The sequence below is a fragment of the Hyla sarda genome, chromosome 7, assembly GCF_029499605.1.
Source record: "Hyla sarda isolate aHylSar1 chromosome 7, aHylSar1.hap1, whole genome shotgun sequence".
Classification (NCBI taxonomy): Eukaryota; Metazoa; Chordata; class Amphibia; order Anura; family Hylidae; genus Hyla; species Hyla sarda.
In genome coordinates, this window is record NC_079195.1 from 151,759,306 (window position 1) to 151,784,181 (window position 24,876).

At 41.0% G+C, this 24,876-nt stretch overlaps 1 protein-coding gene across 2 annotated transcripts in view; it reads left to right on the forward strand.

The window, feature by feature from the left end:
• LOC130282579 (rap1 GTPase-GDP dissociation stimulator 1-A-like) overlaps positions 1–24,876 on the forward strand; it is a 475,415-nt gene that overhangs the window by 54,682 nt on the left and 395,857 nt on the right. The window lies entirely within an intron of this gene.

The following is a 24,876-nucleotide window of genomic DNA, read 5'->3' on the forward strand; positions in this document are numbered from 1 at the left end:
ACTCTTGTCCATCAAGCATTAATATATTTCAAACTTGCAACTGCCCTAATATCTATAATCCATCCATTCCATTTTGAACTCACCACGTTTTCCATCAAAACTTCATTTATTTTTCCCTTACTCTAGTACAAATCTATACAGTTCCCCTCCCCCTTTCCTGTCAGCAACTCTATCAGTGAGATCAGATTACTCATCTAGAGCCCACAGCCCCCCTTCCTGGTGGGACCTATTCATGGGCCTCCAGCTGTTGCACAACTAAAACCCTCTCAAACCTTTCTGTACTTTAGGAGATATCTTTAACCCCTTAAGGACCGGGGGGTTTTCTGTTTTTGCATTTTCGTTTTTTTGCTCCTTGCCTTTAAAAAATCATAACTCTTTCAATTTTGCACCTAATAATCCATATGATGGCTTATTTTTTGCGCCACCAATTCTACTTTATAATGACGTCAGTCATTTTGCCCAAAAATCTACGGTGAAACGGAAAAAAAATCATTGTGCGACAAAATTGAAAAAAAAAAACGCCGTTTTGTAACTTTTGGGGGTTTCCATTTCTACGTAGTACATTTTTCGGTAAAAATGACACCTTATCTTTATTCTGTAGGTCCATACGATTAAAATGATACCCTACTTATATAGGTATGATTTTGCCGGACTTCTGGAAAAAATCATAACTACATGCAGGAAAATTAACACGTTTAAAATTGTCATCTTCTGACCCCTATAACTTTTTTATTTTTCCGTATATGGGGCGGTATGAGGGCTCATTTTTTGCACTGTGATCTGAAGTTTTTAACGGTACCATTTTTGCATTGATAGGACTTATTTTTATTCATTCTTAAATGATATAAAAAGTGACCAAAAATGCACTATTTTGGACTTTGGAATTTTTTGGCGCGCACGCCATTGACCGAGTGGTTTAATTAATGATATATTTTTATAATTCGGACATTTCAGCACGCGGTGATACCATATATGTTCATGTTTATTTTTATTTACACTGTGTTTTTTTTTTATTGGAAAAGGGGGGTGATTCAAACTTTTAATAGGTTAAATGATCTTTATTAACTTTTTTTTTCCACTTTTTTTTTGCAGTGTTATAGGTCCCATAGGGACCTATAATACTGCACACACTGATCTCCTATGCTGATCACTGGTTTCTCATAAGAAACCAGTGATCAACGATTCTGCCGCATGACTGCTCATGCCTGGATCTCAGGCACTGAGCAGTCATTCGGCGATCGGACAGCGAGGAGGCAGGTAGGGGCCCTCCCGCTGTCCTGTAAGCTGTTCGGGATGCCACGATTAGCCGCGGCTATCCCGAACAGCCCGACTGAGCTAGCCGGCAACTTTCACTTTCACTTTTAGCCGCGCGGCTCAACTCTGAGCGCGCGGCTAAAGGGTTAATAGCGCGCGGCACCGCGATCGGCGCACCGCGCTATTAGAGGCGGGTCCCGGCATCACTATGACGCCGGGCCCGCCGTGATATGATGCGGGGTTACTGTGTAACCCCGCGTTATATTGGGAGAGCAGGACCAAGGACGTACCGGTACGTCCTTGGTCCTTAAGGGGTTAAAACACTTTTTAACTAGGTCTAGTATTAGAAAGGGGAAATCTACTCCCTCTCTTCGTTTGAATTAGCTAATTTAATGATAATCCATGGACACATTAAGAGAAAAAAAGACGCATATACCACATATCAGTTGCAATGGGACAGGTCCCAAGAATATTGCAGAAGGTACCCGACAGGGGTGCCCCTTCTTTCCCCTTATGTTCATACTCTGTATAGAGCCGCTAGCCTTAGCCCTCAAATCAAACACAAGAATTAAAGGTATCATGGTAGATGACCACACCCATTTAATATCAATGTATGCAGATGATGTCATATTGTCCTTAATAGAACCTGAGTGCTCCCTTCCCGAAGCTATAGCAACGATAGAACGTTATAGTGCGGTCTCCTTTTACAAACTTAACACATCTAAAACTCAAGTATTACCTATACATATTCCCGGTGCTATTAACACAACATTAAGAAATAGATTCCCCTTGGATTGGAGATCGGAGTGCATAACGTACCTTGGGATCCAAATTACACCATCTATCTCTCAATTATATAGTAAGAATTATATGCCGTTTCTTAAAACATTTGAAGAAGACTTAAACCGTCTATCAAAAAATGATATCTCTTGGCTCGGCAGAATTGCCTCTTTTAAAATGTTGGTCCTACCCAAACTACTTTACTTGTACAGAACACTCTCAATAGGTATTCCACAGGGGTTCTTCCAACGACTTAAAAGTTTACTCATAGCATATATATGGAAGGGCGGTAGGAAAAGAGTTTCTGCTGACCTACTAACTAGGCATAAATACAGAGGGGGCCTGGGACTCCCTGACCTCCATCATTATTATATTGCCACACTAATAGCACAACTAAAAACGTATGTACTGCCTAGTGCCCAAGCTCCCTGGTTGCAACTGGAATTGTACTTTTGTAAGCCATGGGACCTGAATACACTACTGTACCTACCTATTTGGAATCTAAAAATACCTATGACCATGTCCCCCCTTACATCTGCCGGACTACACTGCTGGCATTCCATTCATAAGAGCACTGGTAAGACATCCTCCACCTGCCCACCACTTAACCCCTTACGACTGCTAACACTTATTATACCCAACATGGAACTGCATGGTTGGTTAGACAAAGGGATAACACTCATAGCACATCTCTACGACCATGGTGGACTCGTCTCATTCACAACGTTAGTTGACAAATATGTTATTCCTCCCCATGACTTATACAAATATCTGCAGATACGACACTTTATGCAACAATATGACCGTGGGCCCTGGTTCTATAATGCGGACCTTATGCGGCTGATGGCTCTTAAGTTTAAAGGCTTACGTCCAATATATGATATGTTGGAGAGTGATAAACCTCTATCGGTGTATGCCCCTTATAAGTCATGGGAAAAGGATTTATCTCGTTCTATAACTGACGAAGAGTGGGGTATGACATGCAAATGGTCCTGTAGAGTCCTACCATGTATACTACATTTAGAAGCTGTGGTGAAATCTAGACTCCGGTGGTACCTTACACCAGATAGAATTCAAAAGATATACCCAAATACATCTGCACGTTGCTGGAGAGGATGCGGTGAAAAGGGTACATTGCTGCACACTCTGTGGTCCTGCCCTAAATTGCAGTTGTATTGGAGGGACGTTAACAGTATTATATGGCACATACTTGGTCGCCAGATAGTATTGTCTCCTGCCTTGGCCATTCTTTTGTTAGACCTTCAATTTATTACACCTTCTTTGAGACTTATTGTTTGCAAAGTATTAGTTTTGGCCAAATTGCTCATAACAAGAAATTGGAAGTCTCAAGATGCTCCATTAAGGAGTTGTACTCTTTACTAGATTATGCTCATGAGTGTGAGAAAGCCCTTTCTTATCATATGGGCTCTATAGCATCGGTGCGAGATGCGTGGCAACCATGGCTGTGTCTTCGTTCTTTGACCACAGGCTCTAACTAAAATGGTATAAAAGATGTTTAAATATGTAACAGATAAAGACCCTTGTATAAGACCGATCTTGCAATGAAAAGGATGGCGCCCACACTCGGATCCCCCCCTCCTTATACCCACCCCCCTCCGTACATCCAACTCCTTCCTTCCCTCCCCTCTCCTACTCCCTCTGACACGTTCCCCCATCTCAGTTTCACCCAGTTGTTTGCACTATATTGGTTGATATGAGTCAGAACCTATTCTGTTTGTTTTTACAGATTATATTGTACATCTTAATGAGCTAGATGTTATATTGTTTGGAGCGATGATTTCATTGTATGTAAGTCTGGTGTCATAGACATTGGATGCAAATACTGATTTGTTCTTGTTCTTATGTGTATCTTTGAAAAATTTTTAATAAAAAAGATTGACTAAAAAAAAAAGAATATTGCAGAAGGTCCCGTGTATACACCCTGTCCTAGGCTCACATCCAGAGTCTATTTATAACAGCATACCTGGCATCCTGCACCACTCCGTTCTAGACCTGCCACCTACTTATAACAGACTGTGTATACACCTTGTCCTAGCCATGCCATGCCTACTCATCCCAGACATGCAAATGGCTACTTACGACAATTTACTTTGCAATTCATTCCTCGATTATGACCCAGCCCCTCCCACCAGGATCCTACGTACTCACTCACTCACATTTCATACGCACTCAGGACGAAGATAGTTACTTTATGACAGGTACAAGGTTTGTGACACTGGGCCAGAATTTACCGGTCTGTTTCTGGTAGGTCACAAGAAAGTCAACTAGAGCAGCAAGATACAACAAAGGGGGAGACAGGGGTACTTTGGCTAGGTACAAGAATGTCCTACCATACGCCTGGAGTTGATCAAATTCCGTCTGCATTCAACCTTTGTCCAATCTGTACACTCTGTATATTGCAACTTGCACATGAGGGCTAAAACCCAGTGCCCCACTTTGATCGGCGCCGCCTGATATAAATGTTATCAGTGCTCTTGTAACTATCTTACTCCCAGCCAAATCCGTATACAGAATTTATATACCGAAGTATACCAAAGTGAATCAAACAGAGCCATGTTGGTTTCAAGTGCTTCTGCCTTTTATTAGCCTGTTCACTTGGTTATATAACCTCTGTACTTATCATAAATTCCCACCCTCACTAGTGGGATGTTCTTAGCCTTAGCATATTGTATGAGGTATAGTGCTTTGTTAAACTTCAGGAGGCTTCAAATCCTCTTGCGCGCTAGCCAGCAATTTCCTCTGTTCGATGGTGAGGGTCAGACAGGAAGGAGCAGAATAACACCTCCTCAATCGAAAATTGATTATGGATCTCAAGCCTTCTTGCTTGTGTGTGACGTACATGTCACAATATGATCTGCACAGAAGTATGGTTCTTTAACATAACTGTGAAATGTAAATACCATTCAGTGAAGTCCTATATGATGCGGCTTAACCCTGTGTAATAAAGCCAATGATCTGCCAACAAATGAGCAAATAAATGCTTATTCATTGGATCACCACTTTGTTCTGACATGCAAAACATAATTGCTCATTGGCCACACATCTCACTGTGCAATAGGGGATGTGTGGCTGATGAGTGATGCAAGCAAAGGGCCACACAAAAGATTTACCCGCACAGTAGTCTAGCCTTGTATAGGTTCAGTAAATGAGTGATGTTCTAAAAGATCGGTGCTCCCTTCTGTATACATCGGACTGTGGAATAGAGGGGGATGTCAGCAGCAATATAACTTAACACTAACTTATGCTGAACACTTGCAAAACATAAAGTTACCATAGAATGTCTCCTTGTCCCACCTTTCCACTAACTCTATATGGTTAGAAGGATGGGCCCATGAAGGTGGACTCTGAAGGCCTCATTTTCCTTCTACCGAAGTGTATTTTTACATACTGTTAGGTTGCGCCAAACTGTGTTAATAATAATGATAATATATATTTTTATTGGGTCAACAAGTTACAATTTTGAGGGTACAGATAAGGACAAAATTAGACATTCTGATAATACATACTGATTATTCAAACAAGAGGAGTAAGGGCCCTGCTCACAAAAGCTTATAGTCTATGAGGAATGTAGTTCAGACAAGAGTTAGCAAGTGCTTTGTATATTTAACAGTCCAGCCATGTTTTATAAATAAGATAGATTAGATAAAAGTGGTCCCCCAACTTAACAGTATGTATAAATACATATTGGTGGCTGGGGAACTGATTCTCTTTTTGGTCCTCAGAGCTATTGGGGATAGGTAACATAGCTAGTAAAACATTCTTAAAGGTTGTGAATCTTCTGGGGCAGATAGCCCAATGGAGATCCTTTTCACCAAAATATATCTGTATTTCTTCTTTACACTGAACTATTCCACAGTTCCTAACCAAGACCAACTTTGCACACCTGCCCACAGCACTCTCTGCCATCGCCAACTGTCAAACAGTTCTTTCTACTTTAACCTGACTGGGGGCTTAAAGGGGTACTCTGGCCCTAATACATCTTATCCCCTATCCAAAGGATAGGGGATAAGATGTCTGATCGTGGGGGTCCCGCAAAGGATAGGGGATAAGATGTCTGATAGTGGGGGTCCCGCCTTCTGTCATTCAGCACCCACCTTTGCGAGTTCTTCATGGCGCTGAAGGCTCCGAGTGTGTAGAGTGACGACCACGGGGCCGAAGTATCGTGACGTCACGACTCCGTCCTGTGTGACGTCACACCCATCCCCTCCCTCAATGCAAGTCTATTGGAGGGGGCTTGGCGGCCATCATGCCCCCAACCATAGTCTTATATTGAGGGGGCGGGGCGATCCCGGGCAACACAGTAGGAACGCTGCCACTGATTATCTAACTGTAGCGTCTACACCTAGAGCTCCATGGTCTATAATACCAGCCATTGGAAGCCCAGCAATATGACACATTTACCAGTAGGGAGATAACATGGTGACTCTACCTACATACTTTTTGTTGTTTTTATTTTGGGGTCGATCACAGGACATTTGCTAGGAGTTTATTCTATAAACAGGTAATCTCTGAATTATATGGTGAATGTATATATGGTTATAAAAGTTGTGTTATTCTGACACAGGCCACTTGCAGTCACTACTATTTAGGTGGACTGTTCGTCCTTTTATATATATATATATATATATATATATATATATATATATATGTCATTAATTACTATATTCTTGGTATCCACTATGTTCTTGGTGTATTTTTTAACCATTTACTCATCAACTTTTTCTCCATGGTTATCTGGTAGCATTCTTACCTCTAACCCTCTTAGGCTAGGTTTACACTGTTTTTAGCCACATTTAATTTGTAAAAATGTGTCCGCAAAATTGCAGGCAAATTACATCCACATTATTAACTTAATATGCTCTATGTCTAGTGTAAAGTGTGAATCTGTGCATACAATGTGTAAAAATTGGGATGCATTTTTTACAGCCACATAAATAAGTGACATGTCACTTTTTGACGTGGTTCTAAAAAACGCTTCTGTATTTTTACACATTGGCCCAGATTTATCAAACTGTGTGAGAGAAGAAATTGAGTGATTTTCCCATTACAACCAATCAAAGCTAAGCTTTCAGTTTACCAGCGCTCTTTAGCTAAGCTTTGATTGGTTGCTGTGGGAAAATCCCTCCATTTTTTCTCTAACACAGTTTGATAAATCTGTGATTATGCGGACACTATTTTATAAAGGAAACACGCCTGAAACAAAACATTGTGTTAACCTAGCCTAATAGCATCATTGTCACTAGAATAAAGGTTTGACATGTCAAAAATGTAGATCTCTCCAGATCTCACTCTCAAGATTCACTACAATTACAATGTTATAACCCTCTGAATTGTTACAGCTGGCCAGCTGCTCCATAGTTATGCAGTAAAAGGGTCAGGTTCGAGTGACAACCCAACAGTAGCTTGCTATCTCAGTGGGTCTCAGGAGTGAGACCCAGAATGATATTAACTTTTGAAATGTCAAAAGTTTATACATTGTATTATAAAGAGGGAAAAGAAACTTGGATGGATGGCGCTTTTCCTGGACACAATTGGAATGAAATAAAACCAAATTTTTGGTAAAACAACGCATTTCGATCCTGAACTAGGATCCTCGTCAGGCAGAACAAAAAATCTAATTACAATGAGTTATATACAAAATTAGTCAATGAATTCTAGGTTACAGGTAAACTGGTATGCAAACTCACCGGAAAAAGGTGCAAAAGCCTGTTATAATTAATTTTGTTCTATCCGGCAAATTTTCCTTGACTAAAACCATAAAAATATCACAATGGTTATAACAGCATTTAGTGAAAAGCTTTACTGCAGGAACAATGGACAATAGACAGCAATAGATAGGACCTGTCCCGATCAGATGAATTGGAGACCTTTCCAGAGGTCATTTTACAGGAAGGGGAAGGCTGATATTTGCTGTGACTAGTGAACAGTTCTTTACTGGTGTACAAGGGGCATGAATACTTATGCAATGCACTGTACTGCATATCAACTGCCAGAATTGGCTATACTATTTTATACATTGAACAAAGCAAGAAGGTGGCCTGGGATAATAAATAATGTTTTTTTTTTTTTTTACATTTATGCAGAAACACTAAGACAGACTATAGGAAGGAGGCAAGTTGGCAGATGCAATATGATGCTCTGGGAAATGTTTGCTTTGTAAATCATGGTTTCTGACATTCATATGGATGTACTCTGTTGCATACTATCTACCTTCTGCTGCTAACAGTTGCTTCTGCTGTTACGGACTTGGTGCCAGATACCACAAAAAGTATTAAGAAGTCTTGTGGAATTGATTCTGTAATGGTTCAGAGCTGTTTTGAGGCCACATGGGGATCTACCCAATATTAACCCTTTCAATGATGCAACCTGATTTAGCCTTAAATGGACACTGTCTGAATCAAAAACTTGATCACAATCTCCTTTCTATAGAAATCATGGTTTATAAAAAAAAAAAAAAAAAAAAAGACCACTAAGGGTCTCCATACTATCCAGAGCAAGGTCCTGTCCGGCTGGCTGCAGCATTATCTTTGTCTGGTTTGAAATCCAGGCTAGGACAAAGCCCAGGAAGTGAAGACAAGACTAGCGCTCCTCGTTGCTCACTCCTGACTAACAGACTTCTGTCTGACAACAGAGAGGAGTGAGTACACAGCGCCTGCAATGATTGAATGAACACAGCAGACTTAGGGCAGAAGTAAATGAGGGGTCAGTGCTTGCCTTAGACACACCCCTTCCTGAGCAGTGGATGTTAGAATAAGGGAGCAGCAGAACAGAGGGATTTGCAATCCAAATAAAGAAGCTAGACACATTTAAAAAATATCATGTAAGGCATTAGCATGGCCTAATGAGTTACATATAGAAGCATTATTTTTTTCTGTGACATGACAGGTATGCTTTAATGACCAGATCAATATTCATTCTTGTATCTAGTTTTTTTCCACCTTGTCTTTTAATAACTATAAGGCTAGGTTTCAACACAGGTTTTTTATTGGTGCTTTTTTCTATTTTTTTTATTTTTTAACTGCCACTGTAGTTTGCAAGCCAAAGCCAGAAGTGTATTCAAAAGGAATATGACATATATACGAAAAGGACTTATTCTTCCCCTTACTGCTGGACCCACTTCTGACTTTGACTCAAAATCTGCAGTGGCAGATTAACAAAAAAAACGTCAAAAAGAAACCTTTGTGGAAACCTAGCGGAAGTCCTACAATTTTCCACCTAGAGGGCCATATGAAGGCTTGTTTTATGCCAGACTGATTTAACTTTGCAGTGACATTGTACCACATAGTCTATGGCAAAGTCCAAAAATATTATTTGTGGGGTAAAATTGATTTAAAAAAAAAAACACAATTTGGAAACTTTTGTTTTTTTTTATTTCTATGCAGTGCACTTTGTTGTTAAAATAAAAAGTTTTCTTTATTATTATTTAGGTCAATACAATTACAACAATACCCAATTAATATAGGTTTTGTTTTATTTTACTGCTTTAAAAAAATTATAGCCTTTTGTAAGAAAATGAGTATGCTTAAAACGGTCTTCTGACTCCTGTAACCCTTTTATTTTTCCATATATGGGGCTGTATGAGGGTTCATATTGGCTCCATTTTATGCAGTTTTATTACCATTTACTATCGTTAAATTGTATTAGTTTGGACATTTTTGCATGTGGTAATACCAAATATGTTTATGTTTATTATTGTTTACATTATTTTATTTGAAAAATACTCCCTTAAAGACTGGCACCAGTATTTTAATGGTTTTTGATCCTGTGGTCGCCTTTGAATGATTAATGCTGGACATTGGCGTAATCACCAATGCCCAGCATTAGTGGTGAATCCTGGCTACTGATGGAAGCCATTACTCACCATCAATGAAGTTAGCCTAGCTCATAGACTGATAACATTTCATGGTATTTACATACGTCATTTCGCATTAACCTATTCCGGGCCGTGATGTAAAAAATTCACGCGGCTGGAACTGGTTTAGCAGGTGAATTAAATGCTATGGATAATGGAAGTATGTTAGCATCTGAGCTATCCCCAGCTATAGTAAGCAGATGTTTTTAAACTTGTCCTTGAGGGGTCATTTTTGTCAGTTGTATAATCACTCAGGCAATCGATCAATTCATTATTCTATATTTGTCATCAAGAGAATTCTGTTGCTTTGCATTACGCTGAAAATTTGTCAGCTGCAAAGTCATCACTGTCATGCATAACAATAGCATGAAATCTGTGAAATCTGTTTGTAAAGTTTTTGTCTTTTTGTGATTTTTAATATGACTTAAAATTGAACATGGTAGTCTGAGGATTTAGATTTTAAATCTGTTCTTCCTGTTAATTTTTCCTTTTCACTGTACCTCATTCACTCCACTGAACAAAAACCTTTCAGGAGCTGTCAGACAGATTAAATTTGTGGTTCCTCAGCTGTGAATTCTAATTAGGTTTTCCACCACTGACACTTTGCACATGCTAAATTTAGGTTGGCAGAGGCTAAGGACTATGAAGAGACCCAGGACACACTTTTTAATTGCATCTAAAAAGAACTGGGAAAAACAAATAATCTTCCATAAATTGAATATTTTTTTTTGTTTTTATGTAAGTGGCACGATTAAAAGGACTTTAGCAGTAGAGTGGCAATTATAGAGAAATGTATTGCATTGTACTCACAATGAACACATTCTACAACACTGTATCAAAATGTCTACCTATCTATGGTACAATTTAAGAAATCTAAAGCAAATATGATCTTATCATACAGAGATAAGAAAAATTAACAGGTGTGACAAATAGTGACATAACTGGTGTGACAAATGTGTTTGCATGTGAAATAAAAAATTAATCTGTCAGCTCTACTCGCATGGCTGGCGCTAGTCCAAAGCATCTAAGGCAGCTGCTGTAGGGTGCCCAGGAAGACAAAATCAGTGGTGATGCGTACGATGAAAGAGGAGGTTTTTGGTGTCAGCACGAGAGCATAGGTAAAGTGAGTGGGATTATTTTTTTTTTTTTTGGGGGGGGGGATTGTGGATTACATATATGCCTGCCTACACTGGGTACCTACCTACTTATCTAAATGCCACTGCCCACTGTCTATCTACCTACCTGCCTGCACATATTTACTGCCACTACCTTTCTGCACTATACCTATCAACACTATCTACCTACCTACCGGCATTATCTACCCACACTATCTATCTACTTACTGCCACTACCTACCTGCACTATACCTACCAACACTATCTATCTACCAACACTGGCAACCTACCTACTGCCATTATCTACCTTCCTACTAAAATTTTTTATCTGCAATATTTAGGGCACTGAGGGGAGGAAAAAGTTGGGAAATGTGCTGGAAACGTGCAGAGTCTAACATATTTTTCTGGCAGATTCTGTTGGGACATGGTTGGAAGAATTATAATGGTGGTCTGAGCCAGGGGTGGATCCAGAGTCTAGTCTCAGAAGGGGTACTTTTACAGTATTTTGTGTCAGCGGACACAAAATAAGGTGTTGCTTATGGAACTTACAATATTATTAAATGTATCATACAGTCCTGACCTTATTTAAGACTCTTAGGTTATGAAATCGGCACGGAAATTCCGCTGCAGCAGAGTCCCGTTGGGAAAGCACTAAATACGTTTTTACTATCTAAAACTAAAGCCCCCAGTATGACCTTAGCAGTGGTAAGGTTATCATTACTTCAAAACTTGCAAGTGACTCCAGCTCTGTTGGGAAATAGTGAGGAGAATACACTGTGATATCAGTGACTACAGGTGACATCTTCTCTATAGTCTTTCCTTATCTAATTTAGATGGTACATACTGCCGGGTCCAGCTTAATCTTCTCTGTGCAGAACTTGATGCCCAGATGGCTCCTCCCTATGTCAGTGCATTCTTATCCTCTATATGAAAACAATAATTATTATAATACTGCCAAACACCGTATCCTTTGAATATAATACTGGAATACACCCTTTGAATATAATTCTGACACACTGTACCCTCTGAATTTAATATCGCCAGATACCGATCCCTCTGAATATACTACCACATACTGTACCCTCTGAATATACTACAACACACTGTACCCTCTGAGTATAATATTGATACACACCGTACCCTTTGAATATAATACTGCCACACACTAAACCCTCTGAATATACTACCACACACTTCACCCTCCGAATATAATACTACCACACACTGCGCCCTCTGAATATAATACTACCACACACTGCACCCTCTAAATTTAATACTACCACACATTGCGCTGTCTGAATATAACCTTGCCGTGCAGCGCACCCTCTGAATACAATACCGTAAGGTATTGTGGCCCATAAAAACGGTATCACCCCAGAAATTCCTTATAATATACACTGTACCTCTGAAATGCAAAACACTCTGTTTCCCTCACATATAATAATAATTATGACCCATCCTGTGCCCCCTACATAGTAATAATCCCCCCACATAATAATATTGCCCTTTGTCCTGTCCCCTTAACATATATTCCCCCTGTGCTTTGCCCCTCACATATAATGCTCCCGTAATGTGCCCCTCACATATAATGCCCCAGTCATGTTCCCCTCACATATAATGCCCCCTGTCCTACCCCCTCAGGGGGCATTATATGTGAAGGGCACAGGACATGGGGCATTATATCTCAGGGCCAATGACGGGGACATTATATGTAAGGGGCACAGCACAGGGGCATTATATGTGAGAGGCACATGACAGGGCCCCTCTTGTCATGTGCCCCCCAAATATAATGCCCCCCTGTCATGTGCCCCTCATTTATAATGCCCCCTGTGATGCCCCCTTTTAAGTGCCCCCCAATATGTCAAACTGTCCCTGTACCATATAGCGCCCCAAATAACTTACTGGTGTAACTACAGCTAACTAGCAGTGTTTGAATTGCGGGGACGTGATCTCTGGGCGCCGGAGCAATGATGTTACGTCATTGTGCCGGCCAGCCATGGATCATGTCCTTGTGGCTCATACGCTGCAAGCAAGGAGCCTGCAGCATTTGAGAAAGGTGGGTGAATGGTGGAGCTCCACCATACTAGAGTATGGATCCGCCACATTTCTGAGCAAGACAGAGAAGAAAAGAAGAGAGAACGACTGCACAAAGACGCCTCTGTGAGTCACTATATAGTGGTAATGGTGGTGGCCATGGTGCAGTGTAATAATTTTCCTTTGTATAGCGATGATATTGGTCTGTGTGTAGTGGTTTTTACATAATAACAGCATGCTGGTATTAGTCACTGCAGTAGCATTTTGTCTTCCTGGTGTGCTGTGATGCATATACTATATTATTCACCATTCTTTTTCATTCACAGGCCACGGGGGGAGTTGTGGTCTTCTTCCATCCCACGCTATGTCAGAGATCACCTTTGCCTGTGTAGACAAAAATCCTTGCTCTGGCCCTGCCTATAGAGCTTCAGATCCCAATATTTAGGGCTTATCAAGATAAGAAAGACAGTACCTTTGTTGATTGTGATCAATGTTTGTAAACTTATATTCCCTCTGTTTTCTAATTCAGCAGAACAGTCAGAGAAGGGGGGTCATGGTGTGTGTCTTTTTTTTTATTGTATACCAGTTGCATCCCTTAAAGGGGTACTCAGCCCCTAAACATCTTATCCCCTATCCAAAGGATAGGGGATAAGATGTCAGATCGCGGGGGTCCCGCTGCTGGGGATTTGCGAGTTTGCTCTGTGCGTAATGACGGGCAGTACAGGGGCCGGAGCATTGTGACGTCACGGCTCTGCCCCCTCGTGACGTCACGGTCCACCCCCTCAATACAAGTCTATTGGAGGCGTGGCGGCCATCACACCCCCTCCCATAGACTTGCATTAAGGGGGTGGGCCGTGATGTCATTAGGGGCGGAGCCGTGATGTCATGACGCTCTGGCCCCTGTACTGCCCGTCATTAGGCACAGAGCGAACTCGCTCTGTGCAGTAATGGTAGTGGGGTGCCACAGCGGAGATCCCAGGGGTCCCCAGCAGCAGGACCCCTGCGATCTGACATCTTATCCCCTATCCTTTGGATAGGGGATAAGATGTCTAGGGGCGGAGTACCCCTTTAAGGCTTGGTTCTCACATTGTAAAAAATCATATCATCTTCATAATTAGAGACGAGCAAGCCAAACATGGCGAACCTGGATTTGACCCAAACGTACATTTTGCTTGTCTTGCAAAACTTCAGAACTTTTACCGTCTCGGTTTGTTTGAACTGGTAAAAGTGCAGCAAATTCACTGCGCAAAAAAATAAAGGAAACAGAGATAACACATCCTAGATCTGAATGAATGTCTTTACATAGTTGAATGTGCTGACAACAAAATCACACAAAAATGATCAATGGAAATCAAATTTATCAACCCATGGATGTCTGGATATGGAGTCACACTCAAAATCAAAGTGGAAAACCACACTAGAGGCTGATACAACTTTGATGTAATGTCCGTAAAACAAGTCAAAATGAGGCTCAGTAGTATTTCTGTTGGGGGCTGCACAGCCCTCCATGTGCTAGCCAGAGGTAGCCTGACTGCCATTAGGTACCAAGATGAGATCCTAAGACCCCTTGTGAGACCATATGCTGGTGTGGTTGGCCCTGGGTTCCTCCTAATGCAAGAAAATGCTAGACCTCATGTGGCTGGAGTGTGTCAGCAGTTCCTGCAAGAGGAAGTCATTGACGCTATGGACTGGCCCGCCTGTACCCCAGACCTGAATCCGATCGAGCACATCTGGGACATCATGTCTCGCTCCATCCACCAATGCCACGTTGAACCACAAACTATCAAGGAGTTGACGGATGTTTTAGTCCAGACCTGGACTAAAGCATCCGTCAACTCCTTGATAGTTTGTGACTCTGTCACATCTGTCACATGTGCTCAGTGTGAGCCTGCTTTTATCTGTAAAGAACACAGGGCGCCAGTGGCGAATTTGCCAATCTTGGTGTTCTCTGGCAAATTCCAAACGTCCTACACGGTATTGGGCTGTATGCACCTGTGGACGTCGGGCCCTCATACCACCCTCATGGAGTCTGTTTCTGACCATTTGAGTTGACACATGCACATTTGTGGCCTGCTCAAGGTCATTTTGCAGGGTTCTGGCAGTGCTCCTCCTGCTCCTCCCTGCACATAGGCGGAGGTAGTGGTCCTGGTGCTGGGTTGTTGCCCTCCTACGGGCTCCTCAACATGTCCTAATGTACTGGCCTGTCTTCTGGTAGCGTCTCCATGCTCTGGACACTATGCTGACAGACACAGAAAATCTTCTTGCCACAGCTCGCATTGATGTACCATCCTGGATGAGCTGCACTACCTGAGCCACTTGTGTGGGTTGTAGACTCTGTCTCATGCTACCACTAGAGTGAAAGCACCTCCTGCATTAAAAAGGGACCAAAACATCAGCCAGGAAGCATAGGAACTGATAAATGATCTGTGGTCACCACCTGCAGAACCACTGCAGGTGGTGACCACAGTTGAAGTTGCAGTGTTGCTTCCTGAGTGTGATTTCACAGAAGTGTGATTGACTTGGAGTTACATTGTGTTGTTAAAGTGTTCCCTTTATTTTTTTGAGCAGTGTACATAAAAAAAGCATGGCGTTTTGGCAACAAGAGGAAGCGGGAGAATAATGGGGTGGTGGCATCACGTCAGATTATTATAATCCCAGTTATCATATGATTTGCTGGTTTATGTGTTAATCAGCCCAAAGGACCAATAGGAGTCGGCAAGGGGGGGGGGTGCAGTTTTACACAGTCAAAAGGTTGCACACGCTGCACTCTGCACTCAGTCTGATGAAAAAGAGAGAAAGAGGGACAGACAGGCAGAGAAAGATATATAGAGTTTGTGTGTGTGTGTGTGAGAACAGGGGCCCGAATCCATTTTTGCACTTCTCTTGGAGGCTGGGGGCTTTTCTCCAGGAGCATTATGAGCTCCTTTCCTTCCCCCTCCTTCTCCCTTGTCATAAGGTCTGCTGAAACATTTTTACATTTGCACAAATTTGTGCCCAACGTGCATGCATGCTAAAACAGCCACATGGAACATATATGGTGCAAATATACAAGACATAAGTTTATAAAATGACCAAAGAGAAACCATTTTGCATGTAAATAATTATTGTCAGTGTGCATTGAAATGTTCCTCTTCTGAAAAGGCTCCAAAATGTCTCACACTGGTGAAAGCTAACTGATACACTAGCAGGGAGAAAACCACACCCCTCCTACCCTCTCCCCTCATGGACCAAAAAGACTTGGATACCAGAGTTTTTTTTAGCAAAATTAAAGAGACAGAGATCCCTAGTGTCCGTTTTTTTAAACCATCTTTTCACATCTTTAGCAATCAAATATTTTATTAAAGTACGTTAGGAAAATGCATAGTTTTAAATGAAAAAAAAAAGTTGTTTCTAACAATAGTAACATTTTAAACTGTGTTAACACAGGGTTAATTTTCAGTTATAACAACAACAAAGTATAATACTGCTCACAGCAAAACCACAAATCCTGTACAGGATTTGTAAATACACATACTGTTACATATTTGCATGGACTGTTGCTTTAGTATTTTTATTGATTATTTGCAGGGTCATTGCTAATGTCTTCTATAAATAGCTGAAATAACATAAAAACATGTCCTTCAAAAGCTGCTATTACAACAGAACGACATAGCATGTTTGGATGCCGAATTGTTAGGACTGCATGGAGCGGCATGCTTGTGTCATAAGAAGGATAGGAAAATATGTAGTCCTATTGTAATGTCTCAAAACAGGTAAAAGGTTGGGTAGCAGATTTATTGCAGCTTTAATAGAAAATGTATTTTCTCCCTAGCTCAGTTATGCTGCTTGACATTCAAAAGTTTACAACACAGTCATCGCACACATTTGGACACATTGCTGCAGAGTTCACATCAGTTATAACTCTTTGCAATCTGATGACCAAACAGTAAAGTAGTCCTTTCTATAGAAAGCAATGGGAAGAAAAGTTCTAGACATATGTCAGGCCATTTGCCTCAGAGCCCATAGAAGCTCTGGGTCAATGCCCCTGGAGAGAGAGAATCTGCATTTTCACATTGTCAAAACTACTCTGCCAGGATATTTCTACATGGTCACATTGAAGGAAGATACTCTGCAGACTTCATTGCATGTCTCTAGGTCCCAGGCCAGTTAGCAGACCAGTTAACAGATAAGTCAGGGGGATACGCACATGGATGCACCGAATCTGAGGCACCATGGTAGGTGAGAGATTCTAGGAGATCTTCCATTGGGAAGATTCTGGACAGCGAGGACCACATTGGCCTTGTGCTAGAGAACCCCAAAATCTTTAGAGACAATTGCCAGTACAAGAACAAGTCAGACTATCACCATTGGGACCTATAAGGAGTCCAGGGATAGAACTGACATAGAACTGAGTCAGACAGTGAGAGAAACAGAAAAAGTAAAGCAGCACCTTTCCTCTGCAGCATGCACAAAAGTAGCCCTTTCTGCACCATCAGTCTAGGAGCTGTTAAGAACTCTTTGTTACCCCATCTGAAGTTACTAAGTAAAACTGCATTTCGCTGTCTCCTCACTTCTCTGTATCTGGTATTCTGTACCCAAAACACCAAGAGCATCTTAATTTCCATCTGCCAGCCCATAGTTAATTGGGTGCACCAGAGGATCCTGCGTACACTACCATCACATTCATGCCCTCCACTACAATGGCTGTGTGTGTAACTTGAAGTTACAAGGGACTGTTGTTTGCCAGTCCCAGCATCATCACCAGCGTAACACAATTTATAGTGTGGTGTTGTCTCCAGCATCCCCTGTCTCCCCAGATAAAAAGTCATAATCTGCTGTCTCAGGAGGCTGAGCTGGATCTTGTCTCTAAGCTCATGTCCTGATGTCACCAACTCTGACCAGCCCCTACATATCTTTCTATCTATCTATCTATCTATTAATCTATCTATCTATAAATAGGAAAGGATCGCAGCACACAGAGTCCAATGAAGTGCAATGTTTATTACATCCTCAGCAAAGAAAGTGCAACGTTTCTGCGGTCTCTCACTGCCCTTTTCAAGCATAATAAGTCATACATGGGTTCCTCAATAATCCCCTTTTACAATAAACAATTAAACAATCAATATAATGCAAACACATCATATTTCCATATTTTGCAGTGAATAAGAAGGCTGAGGACACAGTATGTGCAAAATACATAAGTAAGGTGCATAAATATAAAGATAATCAGTGCATGATCTCTTAGAAACATAGTGCAGATTGAAAACAATAGATAATTAATACTAATAATGCTGAAATATGGGCGGGCACTCACCACCGATTACAGTACAGTATGAACACATTAGTGTGGGTAAAGAACGACTACGCAGGTGCAAGGCAAAAGGCCCACGTTTACACCAAGAGGAAGTCGGATTACATGCATCAATCGGAATTCAGCATCTGTGTTGTCATAGAGATGGCTTCTGTAGCAGGCAGTGCATGTGTATAGAGCTCCAGCGCTGACAGTGTCCATTTTTAAAGCGGGCAGTAGCAATAATAAGCAATAAAGGCAACATTTTTTGCTACTGCCCACATAAAATATGGACACTGTCAGCGCTGGAGCTCTATAGGCATGCACTGCCCGCTACAGAAGCCATCTCTATGACAACACAGATGCTGAATTCCGATTGATGCATGCAATCCGACTTCCTCTTGACTTAACGTGGTCCTTTTGCCTTGCGCCTGTGTAGTGGTTCTTTACCCACGCTAATGTGTTCATACTGTACTGTGTTGTGTGCTAGCTTCAGTGATGAGTGCCCACCCATATTTCAGCATTATTAGTATTAATTATCTATTTGTTTTAATCTGCACTAAGTTATTAAGAGATTATCTTTATGTGTATGCACCTTACTTATGTATTTTGTACATACTGTGTTATTGTTCTGGTTCACCCCGTCCTCCACCACACCTCCCCTGCCTGTAACCTGTATGATGTCCACAAGACCTGAATAAACATACCTGCCTGGTGAGTGTGGCCTTCGTCTCTTGGTCTCGCTGCACTTTATTGGACTCTTCGTGTGCTGCGATCCTTTCCTATTGATTGATGTCTGGATTCCGTGACCAGGAACCATATGATGGTGTGCACCTAAACTGGATATTATGCTGTAGTGGATGTGCTGTTCTTCTGGACTATTGTCTCTATCTATCTATCTATCTGTCTGTCTGTCTGTCTGTCTGTCTATCTATTCTTTATTGGGCCATTTATATAGAGAATAAGGTGTGTTTGCAGCATGCTGCCTAATATTACATTATGCCACAAGCAAAGAATGCAGGGTGGGACTGTGAGTAATAGCTGGGGAAAACAGTGCATTCTGAGAATTGTACTGAACAACTGCCCAACCAGGATATACATCCATGAGGAGACGTGTGCACAGTGCTGCAGAGTTCACATCAGTTAAAACGCAGTGCAATCTGGTGACCAAACAGTAAAGAAGCACATTGCATAGAAAGCAATGGGAAGAAAAGTTCCAGACATATGTCAGGTCATTTGCCTCAGAGACCATAAAAGCTCTGGGTCAATGCCCCTTAGTGAAAGAATTGAGAGAGAAAGAGAGAGAATCTCCATTTCCACATAGTCAAAACCACTCTGCCAGAATAATGCTACATGGTCTTTGCCACAGGCAAAGAAGACTGGCAATGAATGCAGCAGCTGCTGTGAAATTAGATGTTCTTCAACAGCTCTAGGAGGAGAACTGGCCAGGGTGCTGAGGAGGGGAGTAAGCAGGGTGGGACTGTGATGAAGAGCTGGGGGAAAGCAGTGCATTCTGAGAGTTGTATTGAACAACTGCTCAACTAGGAAATACATCCATTAACCTATTGCGTACATTGAGTGTACCGGTATGCCCTTGCCATTTGGGACTTAATGCACCAGGGTGCACCTGTACATCCTGGAGCGTTGAGTGACTTTAACCACTTGGGTGATAAACACCAAATTCCAGTCACCTAAGTGACGGGGTATAAACCCATAAACAAAAAACTCCCCCCTTAATTACATATGTGTATATTAAAACGTCACTTTTATTAGTAGACTTGTTAAAAGGGACTAGTAAGCTTTTATGTTAAAACCACAACTCAATGTCTCCCCTATATGTTTCGTGGTACCAACCACGTCTTAATTTTTTTTCCATTTTTGTACTTTCGTTTTTTCCTCCTCACCATTAAAAATCATAACCCTTTCCATTGGCACCTACAGACGCATATGAGGGCTTTTTTTTTTGCGCCACAAATTCTACTTTGTAACAACATCAGTCATTTTACCCAAAGATCTACGGCGAAACAAAAAAAATTGTTGTGTGACAAAATTGAAAAAAAAATGGGCTTCCGTTTCTACACAGTACATTTTTCAGTAAAAATGGCCCCTGATCTTTATTCTGTAGGTCCATATGATTAAAATGATACCCTACTTATATAGGTTTGATTTTGTCTTACTTCTGGAAAAAATTATTAACTACATGCACGAAAATGTATGATTTAAAAAAAAATGACCTCTTTTGACCCCTATAACATTTTTATTTTTCTGTACACAGGGATATATGAGGGCTCACTTTTTGCACTGAAGTTATCGGTACCATTTTTGTTTTTATCTGACTTTTGAACACTTTTTTATAAATCTTTTATGGTATAAAAAGTGACAAAAAAAACGCTATTTTGGAATTTGGATTTTGTTTACGTGTACGCCATTGACCATGCAGTTTAAGTAATGATAAATTGTTATAGTTCGGACATTTGCGCACGCGGCAAGACCATATATGGCTATATTTATTTTTATTTACAAGTTATGTTTAAACATTTTTAAATGTTTTTTTTTCAATGTTATTTCAATGCTATGCCATAGCATTGCAGTGATCAGTGTTATCGGCGGTCGATTGCTCAAGCCTGAATGTCAGGCTTGGAGCAATCAGTTGCCGATCGGATGCACCGAAGGCAGATAAGAGACCCTCCGCTAGCATCATAGCTGATCGGGACACCGCGGTTTCAGCCAGACTGAGCTGCGTGGAATGCATTTTTTATATTTTAGATGTGGCGATCAACTTTGAAGGCCGTGTCTAAAAGGTTTATAGAGCGCATCACCACGATCGGTGATGCGTGTTATTAGCCCGGGTCCCCGCTACCGTAAGCCGTTGGGACCGACTCGATATGATGCAAGGTCACCGCGTGACCGTGTGTTATATTGCGAAAGAGGGCACAGGACATACAAGTACGTCCTGCTTCCCCAAGAGGATAAAGCCTGAGCAGGAGCTGCGCTCACCTCAGAGTAGTGAATGTTGATTATTAGTTGCCAGACAGAAAACACCACACCCCATAAACAGTTTATCAGCATATAACACGCACATAGACTTTAGGCAAAAATGTAAGCCTAAAAAATGCAGGTTATACGCTGATAAATTTGGAATCTCATAACTGTGCGCTGTGCATGCGCTCTGGTATGTAAAAACACAATCGCTCATGTCAGAAAACCAGCACCTGGGCATTGCCGTGCCTGGGAGACTTAGTCTCAGCGATGTAGACTAATCACCACTGTACATGTCATTGGACTTAGTTTCTAACACGAACTGCACATATGGTTATCATCTGAAGAAGGTGTCAGTAACAAGTAGTGGTTTTATTAGTTACATCACTAGCTATGACCAATGATTTATAATATAACTCTACACTCATGCTAGACAAACACTAATCGCTGGGGGGGGGTATAAATGAAAAAAAGAGACATTGGGGGGTGGGTAATTTCTATCTATTCTAATGGCAACAATATTAATCTAGTTTTATGTTTATAATTATATATTTATATGACACTCCATCTGTAAAGATAGACGTGAAATGAAACAAATATATAATATCTAACATATTTTTATACATATTAGTTACATAGTTACATAGTTAGTACGGTTGAAAAAAGACATACGTCCATCCAGTTCTACCAGGGAATTGAAGGGTATGGGTGGGGCGCGATATTGGGGAAGGGATGGGATTTTACATTTCTTCATAAGCATTAATGTTATTTTGTTCCAGGAATGTATCTAACCCTATTTTAAAGCTGTTAAATTTTCCTGCTGTGACCAGTTCCTGAAGTAGACTGTTCCATAAGTTCACAGTTCTGATGGTAAAGAAGGCGTGTCGCCCCTTGAGACTAAACCTTTTCTTCTCCAGACGGAGGGAGTGCCCCCTTGTCCTTTGGGGGGGGGGGGTTAACCTGGAACAGTTTTTCTCCATATTTTTTGTATGGGCCATTAATATACTTATATACATTTATCATATCCCCTCTTAAACGTCTCTTCTCAAGACTAAACAATTTTAACTCCTTTAATCGCTCCTCATAACTAAGATGTCCCGTGCCCCATATTAGTTTAGTCGCGTGTCTCTGCACCCTTTCCAGCTCCACAGTGTCCCTTTTATGGACTGGTGCCCAAAACTGAACAGCATATTCCAGGTGAGGCCGTACCAATGCTTTATAAAGGGGGAGTATTATGTCCCTGTCCCTCGAGTCCATGCCTCTTTTTATACATGACAATATCCTGCTGGCCTTGGAAGCATCAGCCTGACATTGCATGCTATTCTGTAGTCTGTGATCTACAAGTACACCCAGATCCTTCTCAACCAGTGACTCTGCCAGTTTAATCCCCCCTAAGACATACAATGTATGCATGTTATTAGTACACAGATGCATAACTTTACATTTATCCACATTGAACCTCATTTGCCAAGTGGATGCCCAGACACTTAGTCTATCCAAGTCATCTTGTAACTTATGCACATCTTCTATAGACTGTACCGTGCTACAAAGCTTGGTGTCATCTGCAAAGATAGAAACAGAGCTGTTAATGCCATCCTCTATATCATTGATAAAGAAATTAAACAACAGCGGGCCCAGTACTGAACCTTGGGGCACATCACTAATAACCGGGGACCAGCCAGTGTTCAATCCAGTTACAAACTAATCTTTCCAAACCCAAAGACCTTAACTTACCTGTCAGACATCTATGAGGGACAGTATCAAACGCTTTAGCAAAATCCAGAAACACTATATCCACAGCCATTCCTCTGTCAAGGCTTCTACTCACTTCTTCATAAAAGCAAATTAGATTGGTTTGACAACTTCTATCCTTAGTAAACCAATTCTGGCTATCACTTATAATACAATTATCCCCTATGTATTCCTGTATGTAATCCCTTATAAGGCCTTCAAACAATTTACCCACAATGCACGTTAGATTTACTGGTCTATAGTTTCCTGGGGAAGACCTAGAGCCCTTTTTGAAGATTGGCACCACATTCGCCTTGCGCCAGTCCCTTGGCACAATACCAGACACCAGTGAATCTCTAAATATCATGAACAGGGGTACAGATATTACTGAACTTAGTTCTCTAAGAACTCTTGGTTGCAATCCATCTGGCCCTGGAGATTTGCTTACATTTATATTACTTAACTTACCTTGTACCATTTCTACATTAAGCCAGTTCAGTACATTACATGATGTGTTACCAGCACTGACCTGTCCAATGTCAGTTCCTTCTTCCTTAGTATATACAGAACTAAAGAACCCATTCAGTAGCTCTGCTTTCTCTAAATCACCTGTGACAACCTCCCCATTATCATTATTAAGGGGTCCTACATGCTCTGCCCTTGGTTATTTTGCATTTATATATCTAAAAAAATATTTAGGATTAGTTTTGCTTTCTTTGGCCACTTGTCTCTCATTTTGAATTTTTGCTGTTTTTATTACATTTTTACAGATTTTATTAAGCTCTTTGTACTGTTTAAATGTTATAGCTGACCCCTCAGATTTGTATTTTTTGAAGCTATTTTTTTTGTTGTTTATTGCTCTTTTAACATAATTTGTCAGCCATGTAGGATTTAGTTTTAATCGTTTATATTTGTTCCCCATTGGTATATATTTAGCTGTATAGTTTTTTAGAGTTGGTTTAAAGATGTCCCATTTACCTTCTGTGTCAGTATTTGAGAACATCTCCCCCCAGTCTATGTCCTGTAGTGCAGCTCTCAGCCCAGAGAAGTTTGTCTTTTTAAAGTTATATGTTTTTGCCTTCCCCGCCTGTCTTTGTTTTCTACATTTTAAGTCAAAAGTAACTATATTGTGGTCGCTATTACCAAGGTTTTCCCGCACAGTTACATTACCAACCAGCTCTGCGTTGTTGGAAATGATCAGATCCAACAAGGCATCACTTCTTGTTGGGTCCTCCACAAACTGGCCCATAAAATTATCCTGCAATAAATTTAGGAATTGTCGCCCCTTTGTAGTTTTAGATAACCCCAGGCCCCCAATCTATATCTGGATAGTTAAAATCTCCCATTATTACCACTGTACCTGCCCAGGCGGCCCTCTCTATTTGTTTATGGAGCCGACCTTCTATCTCTTCAGTGATATTAGGGGGTCTGTAGATTACACCAAATATAATTTTTTCAGTATTTCCCTCCTTTTGTAATTCTACCCACAGTGATTCCACATTCTCAGAATCATCACACACTATGGCATCGTTCACACTGACTTTCATACCACTTGTTACATACAGACAGACTCCACCACCGTTTCTGTTCATTCTATCTATGCGAAACAATGTAAACCCCTGCAGATTGACAGCCTAGTCATGCCAGGAGTCCAGCCATGTCTCAGTGACCCCAACTATATCAATATGTTCCTCCAGTATCAAGGCCTCAAGCTCCGCAAATTTAATTGCTAGGCTTCTGGCATTTGTGAACATACACTTTACATTTCCATCCTTTATGTTATTGGGGTTAATGGGATTCAAGGGTGTAAGTTTTATTTTTTCTATGAAGCCTATTCCTAT